At 46.8% G+C, this 20181-nt stretch overlaps 1 long non-coding RNA gene across 2 annotated transcripts; it reads right to left on the bottom strand.

The window, feature by feature from the left end:
* Window positions 1-2957: 2957 nt before the first annotated feature.
* On the bottom strand, window positions 2958-11285 carry LOC311603352. Of its 2 annotated transcripts, XR_014781064.1 has the most exons (5): window positions 11082-11285; window positions 10592-10720; window positions 7839-7971; window positions 5743-5865; window positions 2958-3290 (listed from the first exon to the last, which is right to left on the bottom strand). It is a non-coding gene; the product is annotated as an uncharacterized lncRNA (long non-coding RNA). The 2 variants fall into 2 exon arrangements; XR_014781065.1 differs by lacking the exon at window positions 7839-7971.
* Window positions 11286-20181: the final 8896 nt, after the last annotated feature.

Genomic DNA, 20181 nt, shown 5'->3' with positions numbered 1-20181 from the left:
TCTGACTAGACAGCGACAGGAAAATGGAAAAACAAGAGCTTGCCTTCTTTAAAAAATTTTTTTAAAGGGAATCTCCCCTTAAAATTGATTGATGGAAATATACTGTAGCCAATTGCTCCCCCCCAGGAAATAGATCCTGCAGGTTTGAAAGAAGAGATTGGAAATAAAGCCATTTTTTTCTCACTCTCCCATGAGACCCACCCTGCCTGGAAATGAACCTGAGAAGAAGAATACTCGTGGAAAAGCATGGAAGACTGTGCTTGGGAACCTCATCCACTGTCTCTATAGAGAGAAGTCTCAAGAATGTTCTGGACTGTGTCTTGGGAAGGCCTCTCCTCAATAAATCCTTAGGCATTTTTCTGGTCATCTTATGGATTCTGGGGCCTTTAAAGGGTAGAGTTGTCTCGGCTGCCATTGTCTTTGCAAATCTCCTCTCAGTAAAGTAAGTGTCCTAAAATGTGCCCTGTGGTTATTCATCACTACTGATGACTCGCATATATTCACACTTTAGGATGAGTCTGAGCATAGCTGGCTTCTTGTCACAGACCCCCTAGGAAGGCAGGGGTCTGAGGATGAGAGACAGTCTGAGTGCTGTGATTGTGGTTTTCTGGCAGGCTACAGAACCTGAGGGAGTGTGTCCAGATACAACCTGCCCACTATCTCAGGTGACAGAAAGGACTCAACACAGAGACACTAGCCTCATTTGTGTCAACATTTCTAACTCCTTCCAGCCAGACCTTTTATGAGAGATAGCAATCAATGCCTTTGCTTTAGTTATATAGATGGTGTCATTAATGTTGGTACAGGAGGATAGGGGGGTGAGGGGAGAAGGGAGCTTAACATTCCGGTAGCAGTTTGTCTTCCTTCAGTGGGCAGGAGACGTTCATTTCAAGCCCAAGAGACAGATGAGGTTGGGGTGGTTTAGACTTTCTCAGATTTTCCTGGAGAAAGTGTGGCTCTTCCCCCTACCCTGGAGTTCATTATAGAGATGAGGATAAAGGCACAAGGGCTTCAAGGAGGTGATGAGACTCCCACAGACTTGGTGAGAAGTAGATTCTGGAACTTGGGGAAGATCATTGGGTTATAAAGCAACATATCCTTGGTTCAGTCAGCAGTCTCTGTTACCTACCAGAGGATGTTTCAGATGCTTTGGGTGCAACACTAACCAAAAAAGACAAAGGTCTTTGTTGAGTGCCTCATGGTGGGCTTAGTCCATGCCTGAGGACAATAGATATCTAGATAAAAGGTGATGAGGTAAGCAGGGCTCAGGGAGTTAAGATTGTACAGTAGTCAAGGGCGAGCCATGTGCTTGAGTGTTGGGCCCCCTCTGCCCTCTAAGATTGTTCTGTAAAAGTTCAGGAAATAGCTGTTTAAGTGTCTGAGGACCTCGTGGTCTTTCTCACAATTACTCTATCATTGCAACGGGGAAACAGTCATTGCAAATACATTAACAGTTGAGCACAGCATTGTTCTAATATGACTTTGTTTGTGGACACTGAACTTTGAATTTCATGAAATTTTCATGTCATGAAATAGTATTATTCTTTTCGTCTTCCCCAACAATTTAAAAGTCTAGTCACCATTCTTAACTAAGACATTATTTAAAAAGTAGCCAGAGCTCGAGATTTGGATTCCAATTCTTACACAATCTAAGAATTTTTTTAAACAGAGTGTGTCAGTAAGAATCCAGGTCTCATAACTACGGGATTTGGGGAGGAGGAAGCAGAGGCCCCCACGGGCTGAGCACCTCAGTGGCCACTGGGCTGCCATGACAGACTTCTTTTTTATTCTGTCCTCCCCTGTCACCACTGTCTGCTGTCTGTGGAGTGCAGAGGATAAGCGGATCCCAAGCAAGGCCTTGCCTTGGTCCATTCTGACCTTCAGTGTGCTCAGATCAGGCACCTTAGCTCTCAAAATCTGCACACCAGGAAGGAAAACGAACAGGAGAGGACCTGAAAGACTTGGAAGCAGCCCCGCCCAGGTCCTCTTCTGTTTCCTCTGAGCTCTGGCTTTGTTCTGTGTGCACAGTTCATTGATGGAGAAGCTAAAGAGCTAGGGCCTCCTGATCTGAGGACTCCCCTGTAGCTAGGGTGGGATTTTAGGCGGCTGATTGGGGCAGCGAAACAGTGAGCTCCCTCTGAGGAGCTGCCACTGTTATATGGCTTGATACGCTACGCGCTGGGGTGAGAGGAAACGAGAGGTCAAAAGAGAAGACACAAAGCCATTCTGTAATGCTGGGGCCAAGGTCAAGGTCTCCATGGAGCTCCCACGGAAGTTCTGGCAGCCCCATCCAGCTCTGGACTGCAGGAGGTCCTACAACCACCATTCCAATGCTCAAAATTTTGCAGGATCCTGTCTCTGAAATCCTTTCAGTTGAGCATGCTTGCACTGGGACTCCTGTTAACCAGGGAGCCACCACTGACACAAACATCCAATCTCCTGCTCATTCACTCTAGAAATTCTGGTTTCTACTTGCTGAGGCCCGGGCATCGTTCCCACGCAGTTTGCCCCATCCAGACCAGGTGGTGAAGCTGCTTAAAAGGTGAATATATAAGCCACTGGGTGCTGATAAGCACAGAAGGATTTGAGGATTTGAGGAAGGGTGAAGGATGGATAGAAGTTCTCACTGTCAAGACTCAGGCAGAGGCTTTCAGAGGTTACCAAGGCAGTCTCATATATACACAGGAGAAACATAAAGTGTGGAAGGCAAAGAAGTGGCAGAGCACGGGAGGGGCAGACATGTTTTATAGTCTTATGTAGGATAGGATTGTATGTGTTCAGTGTTTCCATCAGACCATGCCTTACACGGCTGAGCTAGTTGGTGGTGGGGAAGGGGGTGGCGGGGGGGGGGGGAGGGGACAGAAGGGGGTGGGGGGCGGGCTCTGTGGGCTGGTCTGAGTACCTGAGACGAAAGCCGTAGACCACACATCAGAGGCTGAAAGGCTTTTCAGACTTTATTCATTCAACAACCGTCCCTACTGTGTGCCAAGAATCCTGAAAGGTCCTGGAATGAGGAGTCCGGACGTGTGTCTTCTGTCTTCAAAGGCTCTAAATTTCATGCCAGCCTTCTGGCACTGAACGGGTCCATGGTGTGTGCCTTCTGTGTTGCGGGAGTGAAATAAATCTGGTAGGGGAAATGTGGTGATTTGCGTTCTTCCTGGGGCCAGTGTGTCACATGGGTAAGACACAGACTGGTAGGACTGAAATGAGACTTTCAAGATGTCTTTATCTGCTTCTGCCTCTGGCAGGGAGTACTGCAGTCGTCAGGAAGTGCACCCTCTCTCCTGTGCCTGGAAGAGGTCCAAGCGAGGAATTTCCACAGCTGTGTTTGGCAATGTCTGGCTCAGTTCCAACACACTGAACCTGTGCACTTCTACTGGAACATATAAAGGCTTCCCTTCTACCATCTCCAATTTTATGTTACTACCAAAAATGTCGCAGGTGACCTAATTCCTTCATTCAAATGTTATTTTTAGTCGATGTCAGAAAAGGGAAGAGTCTCATTAGGAAGCTGAGGGCAAATGCCCCACATGTGTTTCTCCTTTTCATCTGCACCACCCATGGAGGAAGAGTGACACTTGGCCAATCTCACACAAGAAGATGATATCTGCCTGGGACCCAAAATAGCCAGGCTTCAGCCAAAGGATGGCCGTATCTTTTCTTCTTCAAAGAAATCAAAACTGTCCCCAAATTAAGTTTCTCAGTGCATAATAACTCTGCTAAGTAATGGACCCAAGTGCAATTTATCATTTCCCGAGAGACAGAAATAACACTAATAACTATAATTTAGATACAAGTGCTCCTCAGAGTTACAGTCAGTCTAACAGATTGGGGTTGTTTCTGTGTCTTCTATGAAGTCCTAGCACTGAACTGTGACCCTTTACAGAAAATGCATGAGAGTGAAGTATTACCAAATCTCCCGCTGTGCTCTTGTGCTAGGCAGCTCATGATCACGCTTGCCTCTGCTAATCTGTTACTGGCCATTCTACAAGTGTGTACACAGATGTGTTTGTGTGCATATAGACATGTATTTATATGCTTTGTGCGTGTGTGTGCATGTGTGTATGTGTGTGTGTGTGTGTGTGTGTGTGTGTGTGAGGGAGAGAGAGAGAGAGAGAGAGAGAGAGAGAGAGAGAGAGAGAGAGAGGGAGGGAGAGAGAGCAAGCAGAGACCTACAGAGATACAGAAATTTGGAAATCTAAGTTATAACCCTGTCTCCTACTCATGCTAGTGAGTTTCCATTTGTCTTTTCTTTTGTTCTTATAAATTAGGGAAAGCAAAAACAAGGTGTCTCTATTGTCAGGAGCCCCTGATCGCACCATCTTTTTGCTGTAGTCTTAGAGAAAAGCTGTTGAAGGTAACATGTATGACGAGATGGAGGCTACTACTGACTTCTTTGGATCGTGTGGAGACTAGTGGAAGACAGCACACACTCATTCCTGTACGGCCTGAGGTCAAATAGTGATGAAACAGCATCAAACAACTTCTCACATCTTAACCCTGGCCAGCTAGTCTTTCAGTGTTGGCTGTAGGCCATATGGTAGACCAGTGACTCTAGGAAAATTATTATGCAGGAGATGGCTCAAAGGGTTGGCCCCACTGATGAGAATACTATCCACTATGTGCCATAATGACGAAATGACAGCAAAGCGCCAACATTGTGTGCATATGTAAATAAAAGGCCATTTCTCAGCCCCCACCTCCTGTCCCTGTTAAATAGAAGGCTTTTTAAATTTTTTTTTTTTTTAGAATTTATTTGTATTATTTTTAATTTTGCATGCCTCTCTCTGTGTAGGTATGTACATATGAGTATAAGTGAACCGCCTGATTTGGGTGCTGGAAACCAAACTCTGGTCCTCTAGAAGAAAAGTAACTGCTCTTAACTGCTGAGCCATCTCTCCAAAACCTCCCCTTCAATGGAGGTATAACAGCACCTAGCTTGTTATGACGTGCAGCTTATGAAATGATACTTGTAAAGGATTTAACATTAGACCCTTTTGTAGTGAGTGCATTGGTCCATTTTCTGTTGCTATAGCAGGATACAGGAGACTGGGTGAGTTATAAAGAAAAGTTTGTTTTTATAAAGAAAAGTTTAGAAGTCTGGGAAACAGAGTGGTGCATCTAGGAAGGGCCTTGTGCAGTATCATGGCACAGCAGGAGAGCAGCGGAAGAGTAAGCAATGGGCCGGGAGAAGCATGCTTGTGGACAGAGGGGACACCCCCACGTTGACTACAGCAACCCATCCAAGGTGTCACCAATCCAGGAATATGAGAACGAGAACTTAATCCCCCTAGAAAAGCCTTAACGCTCCCACCTCCCACTACATTAGCATTAATTTCAGTGAATCGTAGCATGAATAAGCAATATCCTAGCTCATCAGTAAACATTCAATCAATACTAGCTATTGTTATCTCGTATGCTTTGTTCTGTCGATGATTATAGTGCACATCAAGTGGTTGGAAACATTAAATGGTGTAATCCAAGAAATAAGTGTTAATGAAAACAGCCCAGTGCCTAAATCATACTAAAAGGGCAATAGATGCTGGCTATGATAATACTGATAATGATGAAAGTGGCCAGAGGGGCAAAGTAACCGTCCCCAGCTCACCAGGGGAACTGGAGTTTGTATTACAGGTCAGATAAGATCCGGTCATGAAGACAACCCCTCTGGACTCTTAATTTCTTTCCCTTGTCATCAGAAAACAATTTCCTTTTGGATTTGGAAGTTTGGCTTTGACTTACTTTGAGAAATACATATTTTCCTGGAACCACATTTCCAATAGACGCCTGTATCTTGGTTGAGGCTGTAGCTCAGTGGTAGGCTGCTTTCCTTACACATAGAAGGCCTGGGTTCAGCCCCCAGCCCTGCAAAATAGAAGGGAAGTCAGTTACCTGAGCTTTCTTTGCACCATGAGCTCATCATCTTTTCCCATTATGAATAACTCCATTTGTTATTCTTCATAGAGAAAGAGAGTTTATTACATCTGAGAAGACAGAACTTCAGCTGTAGGGGAGACTCTGAGTAAGTACCACAGCGGTAGCGGAGACTCTGAGTAAGTACCACAGCGGTAGGGGAGACTCTGAGTAAGTACCACAGCGGTGGGGGAGACTCTGAGTAAGTACCACAGCGGTGGGGGAGACTCTGAGTAAGTACCACAGCGGTGGGGGAGACTCTGAGTAAGTACCACAGCGGTAGGGGAGACTGAGTAAGTACCACAGCAGTAGGGGAGACTCTGAGTAAGTACCACAGCGATAGGGGAGACTCTGAGTAAGTACCACAGTGATAGGGGAGACTCTGAGTAAGTACCACAGCGGTAGGGGAGACTCTGAGTAAGTACTACAGCAGTAGGGGAGACTCTGAGTAAGTACCACAGCGGTAGAGGACACTGAGTAAGTACCACAGCGGTAGGGAACACTGAGTAAGTACTATAGCAAGTGAAGATGAGCTGAGCCCATGTTCAGAACTGCAGTCTTACACCTCCCAGAACTCTAGGGGCTCCCCCGAAATAGCAGAAATCAAAGGCTTTAAATACAGCAGAGGTAAATCTGGAAATGCTGTGGGCCAACTCTCCCATCTCCTACCTAGATACTGTCTGAGGAAAAACCTGTGGAGACCTTGGCGAAAAGACTAAAATAATTTCAAAGACCATCGACCTCAAGCTGTCCCTCAGTGATCAAGTTTCCTACAAGTTCAAATGTAGTTGGATTCATTTTTTTTTTTAAGTTTTATTAAGAACGCGATAAAGGACACTTGTCATCACAGTCAGTTTAGAGAAAGGCTGTTGTTCACATTTCCTCATCCCCGTGGCCTGAGACTGGTGAAGATGGGAAAACACATCCCCAGCATGACCTGAAAGATTTCTTTCTCTGACAAAGCTAATTTGGATTCTATCACAATTTCTTATCATATTTATTTGTGCCAACTAATTATGGCAGTAGATTCAAGATAACAAATATTTTTCAAAAACAATTGTACCCACCGCACATGGGATTCACAGAGGACAATGGCAGACCTCACAGTTGATGAGGCCCGCCATAAATGTCTCTGAGAAATCAGAGGAATCATTAAGCATATTTTCATCTGGGGGCTTTTCTCAGCAAACCCTTCCTTTCATCTCTCACAACAGCCGAAGTTACACTAGAAAGAACGAGAGGGGATAATGAGATGGGTTGAAGCAAAGCCAAGTCTGGGGCACTGTGAAAAGATGTTTCTAAGCATGCTGGGAGGTCAGTGGAGACCCGCAGAAGCCGCCTGTCCCTCACATCGGATAGCTGAACTTTCCCAGGACTGGGGTGAAAGCAGGAGGTGGCAACTCCAGCATTTGGTTCCTGCTCCCAGAGAAATGGTTTGTGGGTCACCCGACACCCACAAGTGCAGTCCCACACACTCACTCATCGCCTTTCTCTGCTCCCACGAAGGAAGAAAAACAGCGAAAGCCCTCACTTGAGACCTTCGCACGGACAGACAGTGGGATTTGTCTAAAGAGGGGGAGTCAGGAATTTCACACCCCTGTAACCTAAACAACTTAAGTGGGACCTAGTATACCCCGAGTTTACATATTTCTTCTCCTGCCTTCTGAAATGTTGATGGGACCTCGTCTCCTCCTTTTCTTTCCTTCTCTGTGCAGAGCTGTTCCGTTGTGTTCTGCCCTGTCTTGCCAGGTGCTGCATATGACCTCTCTGAATGACCCATCGATATATGCTACCTTTTCCATTTTTGCCAACAAATGGTCAAAGGAGAGTTAAAGAGATAAATTTCCTATATTCGTGGACGTTAGCTGCCAATTCCCAAAGGAATTCCAGTTTTGGCAATTAGAGTAATTCTTTCTAAACCTTACAACATCAGTCGTTGGCACCCGAGATTCTTGACTCAGCCTGGCACCCAGTAGTCTCTCGTCTGCATGCCTTTGTATTATGTTCCTTTTATGGGCTAGGGCAATTGGCTAGCCGTGTTCCAGGTCAGTTTTGGTACTGCAAAATCAACAGAGAGAGAGTCAGATCTGCAGCACACAGTGAAGATGCTTAACTCAGAGGAGGAGATTCTGAGCTCTCCCTGAATAGCTGGACAGAGGCTTCACTGACCTCAGAGCACTCACGAAGGAGGAGGAGAAAGAGCCCTGTCATCACAGCCCAGCTTCCTGCTGGGGTGGGGGCATGAGGGAAGTAGCCGCCATATTTCTGGGAGGATTGGGTCAAAAGCAACAGTGCATTGTGGAGGCATGAAAACAGCATTCTTTAAACATGTTTATGCCTTAACTTAGAAATCCCCAAGACACACAAGAGTGGAACAAATGTGAGGGCCAGGAATTTGAATCAGCTCAAAAGGCTCCCTTTCTCTCCTCTTCCACGTGCCATGCAGGTGCAAGTGAAGACATTCAATTGGGGACAGCCAGAAACATGCAAAATAAGAGTCTTGGCCAGGAGACTCTGGTACTTGGGACTGGAGACGAAGGGCCGCAGTCAATGGGCAGATTGTGCTGGCTTCTTATCAGGCCTCGCACGCTACATAGTGCAGGGCTTGTCCAATATGCAGATGCGGACAGAGCAGATTCTTGTTTTCTACTAATGGCCTCCTAACTAGTGTCAAGTGAGATGCAGCAGCAACAGGCAGACAGCGGGTGTTTATTTGGAGCAGGGAGCGGAGCATAGCATGTTCCGGCATGGGCATCGTGCGGTCAGCCTCAGTCAGGCCTCCCAAGGAACCTCAGCTGCCTCAGAACATCAAGACGGCTGGGATCCTTGTTTGGCAGGACAGGAGTGTTTCCTAAGTGTAACCGTGCAAGGACCGCACCCATAGGAGCAGGAGCAAGTGAAGAGCCTCACACGTGCCAGGATACTCACCTTGCCTGCAGAATTAGGTTTCACTTCTCCCATTTGGGGTTGAAATATTACTACAGCCCATAGGTGTTGTTTTAAGATACAAAGGTGCTTCGCTTAATGTTCTTTTATGTTCCAATTGCAAGTCTTTGAGGGAAAACAAATAATATTCCAGGGAAATGGCCTTGTTTATCCCTTGGGTACCTACATCTGACACATGGCCACATATTCCCAGAGGAGCAGTGTGTGAGAGCTGCACCAGATGGGTCCACAGCACATGTGCCGACACACGGATGAGCACAGAGGTCACCAACCTCTTGCGTTTTCACTTTGGAGTTGGGCTAATGGGTATTACAAAAATATGTGATTCTTCCCTTGCCTAAAGTAAGTGTACAGACGGAGGAGAATGAACCGAAACTGGAATCCCTCCTCAGTTTCATAGCGGCCCTCTGTCGGGTTGGAAAAGCCCCAGAGAGGCATCTGGGAGCTACTCGGTACATCTAAAGCCATGTCTATAAGGAAGAACAAATGATGGAGACAAGAACCCAGATGAAACCCAGCCTGTTCCTCCTTGACCTGGACAACCCAGACAGGGTGCCATCTTTGCCTGAATGAAAGGCAAGGGCCGAGGGCCACAGTGAGTTCAAGATAGACTGGTCCACACAGGAAATTACAGGCCAGCCAGGGCTACACAGTGAACTCTGGTATAAAAACAAAACAAAACAAAACAAAACAAAGTAGAAACAAAACAAACAAAAAAAAAGAAAAAAAAAAGAAAAGAAAAGAAAAGAAAAAGAAAAAGAAAATCCTCAAACCCCCAAACCAGAAAGAAGTGCTGTATTTCTGTGACCCCAGCACTTGGGAGGCCTGAGGCAGAACTCCGGGATCGTATGTCCAGCCTAGACGGCATGGTGAGCTCAGGCCAGCCTGGATTGTCTGAATAAAAGAAGAAAGAGTTTACACCCTGTGACCTTGTGTTTCGGGTTGCCAAGGGGATGCTGCAGCATCAGGAACTTGTGGTATGAGGAGGTCAGTGCCATACTGTTCAGAAAGAGCAGACCACGCCTGCCGCCCCCTTTCTCCACGGTAAACAGTTCTTACTTCCCTAAAGGTAACTAGACAGATAGCTACTTCCTTTTCTTCTTTTTTCCTTTGGGGAAGAATGAGGTGGGAGATTTTAAACAAAAACAAACACCAAAAAAAAAAAAATTGCCAAATAACAAAGCTGAAATTCTGTTCATGTAACTGAATGTCAGTCAGAAATTGCTTCTAGGGCTGCAGAGTAAGACGGTAAGGGCGTTGTTCTGAGTGTGCGTGTATATCCTGTGACAGCTCAGCAGCCCAGAGAGCAGAAAGCTGTAGCCTCAGTGTCTTCAAAGCCAAGAGCCCAGCACTCTTATCCCTGTGCTTCCCACTTAGTGCCTGCTAATGGGGCATGGGCAGGATCACTAACAGAAGCAGGCCTGGGTCCTGTTCTCTTTCATGTCTGACCCTGACTCGGGGCGCATGGGGATTCCTGCAGGCTCCTGCACTGCCTGGCTTCCAAAGTAGCGCTTTCCTGAGCAGGTTTGCACTGGCCTGCTAATGATTCACGCTGAGTGTTGTCTTCTCAAGAAGATGGCAAGCAAGGAATCGCCAAGGACAGACTATTCTGGATGCTGTTGTGCCTGGGAGGGGTATTGCTGGTGCTGGGGCCATTCTAACCCCTCCTCCAGGCCCCACCACCTTCTCTAGCCTAGAGAGGGTCTGCTCACACTGCCAGCATCACACTTACTGTTCTGACATGGAGCCGGTGGTCTGTTTTCCCGGAAGCCAGTCTCGCTCTGTGTGTTTTTGCATGGGCTGAGAGGAAAGGACACTGGTGCCTTTTCTGTAGGCACCTTCATGTCCCGGAGATTAGAGTCTGTGTAAAGGTAAACAGTTATGTAAGGTAAGGCAGGCTTGTTGGAATCTTGGCTCTTCTGTCTGGGACCCGGAGTACCACGTGAGGTATTAAAAAATAATGTGGGGATTACTGCCTTCTCTTCTCTGTTTGTTCTGAGTCATGCTCTCATTTAAGCATCGAGAAAGATGACCTTTCTCTTCAATTTCATCTAAGGAGGCCTAATGCTGTATGGAAAAATTTAAGAAAGTTATCATACACCAACACAAGGTCATGAGGATTTCCTGAAAGGCTTTTTTTTTCTGAAAAAGAACTTGAGGGTGCAAAGCCTGGTGTTGTGGAAGAACGTGCTGGGTGGCTGAGGACCCCATGCCCTACTCACCTCGTGTGGCTGGGCGACCAGAGCAAGTCACAGCTCTCAGAGTTTCCTTGAGGTGCTTCTGCTTCTACTGGAAGAGAATTCTTCTTTCTTAAGGATATCTGGGCAAGAAAGTTGTAGGCCAGCCACTGGGGACTTTTCCTGGCTGTACTGACACTCTGTTGGGGGAAATGCGTTATCCTGCTTTCCCTCTGTGGAGGCAACTGTTCTCACCTGTAGGCGCCTTGGGAAGATGTTTGGAAGGCCACACAGCTAGCGTTAAATGCTAATTTCTGAAGTGGCAGAGTTAACTACAGCCCCCTCCCCCATGGCTGCCCCATAATGCCCTGTTCTAGGATGTGTTAGCAAGTGAGACTGGGAATAGCTCTCCTTATCTAGTTAGTTTTCAAAGCCTTGATTGTGCAGGAGGTGACTAAAACTCAGAGTATGAAGGAGTGAGCTGTGCATAAAGCAGACAATAGCATGTCTCCCCTGCTGAGCCATGAGAGAGGGGAAGCCTGGGGACCTGAGTTAGCTTTAGGTGAGACTAGGAAGGAACGTACTGGTGGCTTCCAAGCTCCTGGACAGGCTGAGGGACACTTGTCCATCCCCTTGGCTTTGGCCAGTAGAGACAGCAACGATTCGAGTCACATTTCACAGAGTCCATGATATCTGGGCGAGTCTGGTGTGCCTTCTGGCAGACGCAAGCTTCTTCTCCCAGTAGGATGGCGCTGACCTGTGGGCATGGCCATGAACAGGGGCTCCTCCCAGAACTTCTGGAAACAGTTGAGTTTCTTGCCACTCTGAAGGCAGAGGCACTGCCGGTTCTTAGAGGACCAGAATTTTCTAAGTTGAGAGAAATTTTCTTTTCTTCTTTTTTATAATGATTATAAACACACACACACACACACACACACACACACACACACACACACACACACACACACACACACACATCCTGCAAATGTGTCTGTATACCACATGTGTATAGTGCCTGAGGAAGCCAGAAGAGGGTGTCAGTTCCCTGGAACTGGAGCTACAGGTGGTTATCAGCCACCATGTGGTTGCTGGGAATTGAACCCTTGTTCTTTGGAAGAGCAGCCAGTGTTTGGAACTGCTGAGCCACCTCTAAAGTCAGAGAGGATTTTCTCTCACTTCCTTTCCATTCTCTCTGTTTTTTTTTTTAACCTTCTATTTAGTTTGTTGAACTGCCACCAGTGAGAGTCTTCCCATGGGGCAACCCGTGCTTCGCACTTATTAAGACTACTAGGTCATGTTGCTTGTTTTAGATTAACCCAGAGCTATTTAAAGTTGTGATGACGCTGCTGACCCCATGCCTGCCTAACATCCCCTTCCTCCTTCTTTTCCTGACTTTTCTGCTTTTCCACAACCTCCTTTACTTTCTCCCAATGTTCTGGTAGTTCATCCCCCCCCACACACACAATCTCTCTCCCACTCACCTTGTAAGCTGTGCTCTCAGCATCTTTCAGAACCATGGTTCGAGAAATTAGGTTGCTTCTTGTGATCTCCAAAAGAATTTCTGACTGTGAGCACAAGCACTTTGGTGGGGGAAGGTGCAGGAGAACAGGAACAGGCCCTTGGCATGGTTTGTTCATCCATTAGGTATTTACCAAGCAGCTACTTATATGCCAGGCCTCTGAGATTAAAATTATTGGCAATCTGTAAAGAGAGGTAGAGTGATAATCTTTGCATTTGGGCATACACAGTTAATGGAAGAGCTAGGAGATGAACTAAAAGACCTTGCTTGACTCCCCTATGTTACACTCATCAGCAGTGATTTTTTGCTAGAAATTGAAAGGCTGGAGAAAGGGAGAAAGGAGAGATGGAGGGAGAGATGGTGGAAGGGCAGGAGGGCAGGTGGGAGGGAGGGAGGAAAGGTGGGAGGGAGGGCAGGCGGGAAGGAGGGAGGATAGGAGGGAGAGAGGAAAGGTGGGAGGGAGGGCAGGAGGGAAGGCAGTGGGAGGGGGAGGGCAGGAGGGAGGGCAAGAGGGAAGGGCAGTGGGAGGGGGAGGGCAGGAGGGAGGGCAGGCGGGAAGGAAGGAGGCGTAGTCAGGTACTTTCACAAGTGTTGCAGACATCCTGACCACCACACTGGTTGGCCTTGGAATGTCACTAGAGCTGTGGTCGGTAATTAGTTTCCTCTTTCCAGCCAGGGACCCCTTTAGCATTGCAGTGTCTGTCCCTTTCAAATCCTCCCTGAGCACTGGTTTCTAAGTAATTGTAATCAATCATTTCCTATGGGCAAACCCTTCTTAATAATGAGCTCATCATCCCATCAGGTGAAAATACAGCAGCACAATTAATATTGGGGGATGAAAATAAATGACTGCTTTCTGAATAATGAGCCCGGAGTCTGCTTTAGAGCTCAAATGCAGCACATGACCAAATTTTAATTCTTTTCATGAGAACTAACGGACTTTACTTCAAACCCACTACACTTCATTAAAACTGCGATAAGAGCATACGAAGCAGCATAGGCGTATTGCAGCTGTGGTCTGACAGGGAAGCATCTTCAGATTGTTCGAGGATGCCATGGTGAGTTTGTAACGGAGTCACCCCATCAGATACATCTGGGTTCAATGCATTGATTTTCCCCACAAGCACCAGGGCTCACTCTCACCTGACAGGAAGGCAACACCCAAGCAGCCAAAGCTGTTACTTGCTTTGATGATCAAAACTGAGTGACCTGGGGATGGAGCAGAGGTGCAGAGACGAAGGGGGGATGGCCTCTCCCTGAATTCAAGTGTGCTACCAGGACTAATCACACTCTGAGCTGGCCAACCACACTTGGTCCAGTCAAGATGTGGAGGAGGAGGAGGAGGAGGAGGAGGAGGAGGAGGAGGAGGAGGAATTGGGTAGAGACGTGACAGGAGGTCTATGGAGATGGAGAGATGGCTACCTTCTGTTGGCCTGCATTAATGACTCTGTCCCTGGACTAAGGAATGTTCTCTTCTGAGAATTCTTTTCTAACTTTCCACACTAAGTTAGATTAATGCCTTAGGGATTCTACTGCCATGACGAACACTATGACCAAAAGCAATGTAGGGAGGAAAACTTTAGTTCAACTTGCAGCTCTCAGGTCATGCTCCATCACTCAGGGAAGTTGGGGCAAGAACTCAAGGCAGGAACCTGCGGAAAGGAACTGAAGCAGGGACCACAGGGGAAATACTGCTTAGGGAGCAGCTCATCCTGCTTTCTTGTACATCCACGGCCACCGACCCAGGGGTGGTACCACCTACAGTGGGCTGGCCTGGGCCCACTCACATAGATCGCTAATTTAGAGGATACCTCTTGGGCTTTCCCATAGGCCAGTCTTGTGGGGGCATTTTCTCAATTGAGGTTCCTTCTTCCTGAATGATTCTAGCTTGGGTCAAGTTGAGGGGGAAAAAAAACCTAACCAGGACAATGACTCTGTGAGCTCCCAGGCTGTCTTCCATATGCTCCTTTACAGCTTTCTCCACTTTTTGAAAATGTCTGCCTTGCCCATTATTGTGTAAGTTTCCTCCCAGTGCGAAATGTTCCATTCTGCATGGAAGCTTTTTGGACAGGAAGGTAAACAACTCAAAACTAGCTTCAGGAAGTCCCTGAAACTGAAAAGATTCTCTAGGCTCCTTCCCAGGAGTAGTAAGTAAGCCAAGCTTCTCAGCGTCACTCTCAGACAAGGCAAGTTGCAAAGAAGACTCTGAAACCAATCAAGTGGCCTGAACCAACTGAAGCACCTGGAAAGGACACTCTTCAGCCTGTTGAGCTGCCTGCAGGCTATAAAGTGTGCTCCAGGTTCCTAGCTTTTGTGAGTGGGTCATCCTTGCTGGGATTGGCCTTGGCAAAGCAGCTGTCTTTGAGTCATTTCTTCTCCAGTAAATAACCCCTCACCCATACCCCAGTAATCTGAATAAAACTCATTGGTTAGCCAATTTGGACTTGGATGGTATCCATAATTTGGTCTGTCATAAGCTCCCTGTCTGGGGTGAGTAGATGTGTGTGTAGCATCGCCTCAGGATAAGTTTTGTCACACAACACATAGCAGTTGGAATGTAATCTTTAGAGAACGATCATGTGTTCTGTCACCAGTTAGCTGTGTGACCTTAAGCAAGTTAGCCTCTCAGAGCTCCAGCATCTTTGTGAATAATGATATTGCCCCAGGGTTGCTGTGAGATGAAGTTATTTAGTAAAAGGCATGGCAACGAGTCATTGTCATCAACAATAATAATACTGTCCCCCTATTTGATCATAGTTTCCCAAGTGCAGAGTTTATGTCTTCATCTTCTAGAGCTCAACACATAGGATGCTCTGGGTTCAAGTCTGCTGGATGATTTTGCAGTGGTAGCTGCTGGTGAGGGGCTGGTTGATCCTCTTGAAGTGATGCAGGGCCTAGACAAAGCTGAGGTCCAACAGTGATATAGGCCTATTAGAGTTAACCTATTCTGGGTTCAGTGAGAAGCAATGGAATAGTCTTTCATATGAGGGGTTAAGACAGGAAGCATTTCGTGAGATGATGGTATGATTCCTCTAGAAGTGTGGTTCTGCTGGGGAAGCATCTTCTAGGAAAAGCTCCTAGCTAAAAAGCACAGCCCATAAGCACCTAACACTGGGTGTTAAGAATGTGGCTGTGGGTCAAGGTGCCTCCCTTCTCCATCTGCACTGCTTTCCAGGGGCTGGACTTCTCATGGGACCCTTATATGCCCACACTGTGCTTATGTATGCTGTCTGTTCATGGGGCTCAGGCATCTAAAGGTCATTCCTGAGAGAGCATTCCTCTGTGCAAACAGCCACGCTGGCTAGCAATGAGGCTGAGGCCGTGTGTGAGGGGGAAGAAACTAGGTTACTTCTTAGGCTCCTTTTCAGCCCTTTGAATGCAACAACAAAAAATCCTGGGGTGGGAGTGAAGAAAGGAGGAAAGGAACAGGGAGAGAAGAGAAGCCAAACATGGTGGGCTCATGCCTGTCACCCCACACTCAGAGGGTGAAGCATGAGGGTCGCCATGAGTTCAAGGTTATCCAGGGCTCTATATAGACTTTGTCTCGGGGAGGTGGGGGAGGGGAGAGAGAGAGAGAGAGAGAGAGAGACAGACAGACAGACACAGACAGAGAGAGACAGAGAGAGAGAAGACAGACAGACAGACAGACAGACAGACACACACACACACACACACACACACACACACAGAGAGAGAGAGGGGGGGGGATTGACAAAGGGAATAAAGAGGGGAGGAAGAGAAGAGAATCTTACGGCTTTTCTAACAAGCTTTCCCCTCAGTAACACTGCCCCTTTTTAAATTAGCATAGCTAGACAGTGGAGGGGCGGCTGCTGACTTGAAAATAGTTCAGACAGCAACGTGTCCATTGACTCATTAGAAATGTCATAAGCCGGAGAATGACGCCAATCTAGTGATATAAATACAGCTTTCCGCTGCCTTCCTCAAGGAGTGAAACTGGCTTGCCTCTGGCATAGAGGACTTCAGAGCCAAAGGGGGAGGCATTCATGTGACATGGTAGCAAGACACAGCTAGGGAGAAAGCCTGGTTAGAAGACAAGAAAGAGAAACAGAAACGCCCAACAGGCATTTAGACATCTGGGCTCTTGTCCAGGATCTGCTACTGACTAATGTATGACCTTGAGTGAGTCAATGCATTTCTTTGGATTGTAAATCCGGAGGATTCCCATCCACTCTAATAATATAACTTATTAAAGTATAGAAGTATGTACAGGTGAAATATTAAAGACGATATACCATATCCTTCACCCATCTCTCAACATTAGACTTGCGACCTGTGTTAGTCCATACATCAATGTCTAGAGAGCTTTCCAAGTGAGTTACATGTCAGTTTTTTCAAAAAAAAGTTTCCTATTGTGATAATTGTCCTACTGCTTTAGGAAAATGCATATAGCCCAGCTGTGGTGTTGAATTCAAACAATGGTTTCTAAAAGTAATTTGATCATACAACTATTTCATAAGCATGTTTAGCACCATCTGTGGCCTCTGTATTGTCTAAAGAAAGTGACACCAAGACCGCTGCACTTAAGAAACCCACACAAGATGGCAGCCCAGCAGGTCAACATCAGCAATGCCTAGGACCCTGTCCCCAGGAGCTGACATGCACACGCATATCAAAGTGAGCGTTTCTATGAGTTCTTGAGCAGAAGGCCTCACGTCCAAGCAGGGCCAGCCTGAAGCAGTGAAGCCTCCTTATTTCACCAAGTTCGCAATGGCTAACTTGAATCACAGCTAAAATAATATCCCTTCTTTTTTGTCCAGGGGGAAAGTGACACTGTAAAGAGAGGGTTTCTACCAAGAGTCTGAAAAGACAAGGCCCGTGGTCCGTATGGACTTTGTAGAGGATGGTACGTGTAGTTTTGTGTCCTGAGAGGCGGTGACTGGGGGCGATGAATGACTGAATTCCTAACCCTGGAAGATGCTCCTGTCTGCATCCCTCTGGTCTTCCGAGGGTATTTATCATCAATGTCCTGGTCTCTGGGCATTGCAAATGCTCAGGTGTTTTAACTTGAGGGGTACCTAAGAAGCCAGTAAGACTTTGATCATCAGAGTCTGCAAATTGGGGCAATGTGTGGAGGTAAACATTGGAAACATCTCACAGGAGGGTTTTTTTCTTTTCTTTTAATGCCTTCAACACCGGCCCTTTGGTTACTAACATGATTGTGTGCATGCGTGTGTCTCTGGTGTGTGTGGGGAGTGCGTAGGGGAGGATTCTCAGTTCCCCCTTCCTAGGCTGGATGAGAACAGACTGTCAGGATGACTGTCACACAGGTATGGCGTGTTAGCCTCTCAGTAGGTCTGGCTTACAGGTATCTCAGGAAGATCTGCAACGAGAAATTTATACCAAGGCTTCTAGGAAACTGGAAGAAAGAGATTTGAGGGAGAAATATCTCTCCAACACAAAACTGCAAGAGCTTTGCGGTCTCTGAAAGAAAATTTATCCTTAGGGGAAGAATAATTCTGGCATAGCAAGCTGGGCTTAGCAACAGGCCTTAAGGATCAAAAGGAGTAATGAGCCTTGGTTCAGCACAGAGGCTGTTATTTGAACCCATCCTGGCCCAATTATCTCGGTGTCGTATGCTAGCCCTAGAGAGAAGAATAAATAAGCCTGGAAAAACAGTACCACCACACTGCAGGGTCCAGGCAACTCCCGCGCAGAATGAGACTTCACCCGTGAAGAACAGGGCTCCAGGAAGACACCACTTCCTTCATTACAGCGCTTCGCCACGTGACTCAGGCCCTACATCAGGGCACGGTGGTAGCCAGGTTATCAGCCCGGAGGGAGGGGCTGGCACCTTGGGAACAGGGTGCGCAAGCAAACATTGTCATAGTGAGTGCAGTCCCAGAAGGAACCTCCAACACTTTTGAAAGCCTTGGCAGGGCTTCCGGAACACCAACAGTGTGGGGCTGTGGAGAGGGTGTGACGAGAACAGAGTCGCGGGAGCCAGTACAGTGCCAACTGAAGACAGAATTGCCGTACTGCTTCCTAAAGTCCAGGGACAGTTGGGATACTCCTCTTTGGAAGTGAATTCAGAAGTGTGGTATCTTATCCCTGTTTCTTTTCCAGAACACTCGGCCTTACTTGTCTTGTTCTGTCTCTTACAGCCTTGGCCAGCTCTACCTGGGCTCCAGTCGATGTCACGCAGGTACAGCCTCATAACTATCTCAGAAACCCTCACCTTCTTGCGAGGCTTTCCTGATGACACAAAGACACAGGCCCCCCCCCCCCATGTGTGGGCAGTACTTTAGAAATTCTAGAGAGGCAAACAGCTCACGGCTTAAATCTTTGACCAGTAGGAAACTAGTCAGAAGTGAAAAATTCATTAAGTCCAGCCAGGCATTTCACGCCAGCACAGTTATATTTGGCTTCTTCCCTCTGGATGGAGCAACAATTTGTCTTGACTGCATGGTGACCTCATCTGCATATGTGCTATTTGTTTTCCCTTTTGTAGTTTCAATAGCATAACCATGCAGGACTTTCACAATGCCTGGTATATTGATGCAGTAGCCTTTATAACATTACCTGAAGCCAGGAGGCCCATTTTATAGCAGTCAAAAAGAGGCGTGGTAACAGGCTAAGGAATCTACTATGCAGCCCATCACTCAGAAGCGAACAGTCTTCCAGGATGGTACAGTGGATGATTAAACGGCTCGTCCATGTCACCAGCTTGAGGGAAATAGCCTGCTGTGGGCCTTTACTCTATGCGGCTAGCTGGACGCCAGTAATAATGTTATATCTCGAGTAATTAGAACATGTGAGTCTGAAACTGGCAGGATGGCTCAGTGGTAAAGGTGTTTGCTGCCGAGCCTGAACATGTGGACTCAATCCTCAAGAGTTGTCCTCTGACCTTCCACGTGCTCATTCTCATCACATATGCATATGTGCATATGTACACACACACACACATACACACATAAACATACACACACACACAAGTGATTAAATATAAAACATATTTTTAAAGTATACATGGTCCTGAGAAATAAGTGTGGCCTCATTCATCCTATTTCTCAATGACCTACTTACAGGATTTTTGTTTTCCATGCACACACACTTGGAATTTTCCAGGCCTTGAGGCCTTAATTCCCAGAGGTCAGTAGACTTTCCAGTGACCTTGATGCTACAGTTCCCATCCAGTCTGCTTGAGCTGCTCCTGACAGAGAATGAGCAAGCAAAGAAAAGCATCACTGAATGGCGTGAAAGAGCTGTAATTTGATATATAAGCCAAGCAGGGGAAAGCATGTCTGAAAGCCACGGGATTTACAAAGATGTGTTTGGGTGCAGCCACATGAATGGGCTATTGCGCAACCCCAGCCCAGCAGACCTTGGGGATGAAGATCTTGACCTTACCACTAGGCAAGCAGGGCAGTGCACTGGCAAAGCACTAGCCAAGGGTGACAGAAATCTAAAATGAGAAGTGAAATGGGAAGTGGTCAAGGTTGTTTACAGCCTTGAAACCAGTTCCAAATGTCTGACTGCAGCTTATTAATCTTTTCCCTTGGATTTAAAAATATTTTATTATAATTTACTCACATTATATCCTGATTGTTATCCCTTAACTTTCATCTTCCCGTTCCCACTCTCCTTCCCTCTTCTGCCCTATTCCCC

Source organism: Acomys minous (genome assembly GCF_964271855.1).
Source record: "Acomys minous genome assembly, chromosome: 8".
Lineage (NCBI taxonomy): Eukaryota > Metazoa > Chordata > Mammalia > Rodentia > Muridae > Acomys > Acomys minous.
Note: the sequence above shows the minus strand (reverse complement) of the source record. Positions and strands in the feature narration are given on the sequence as shown.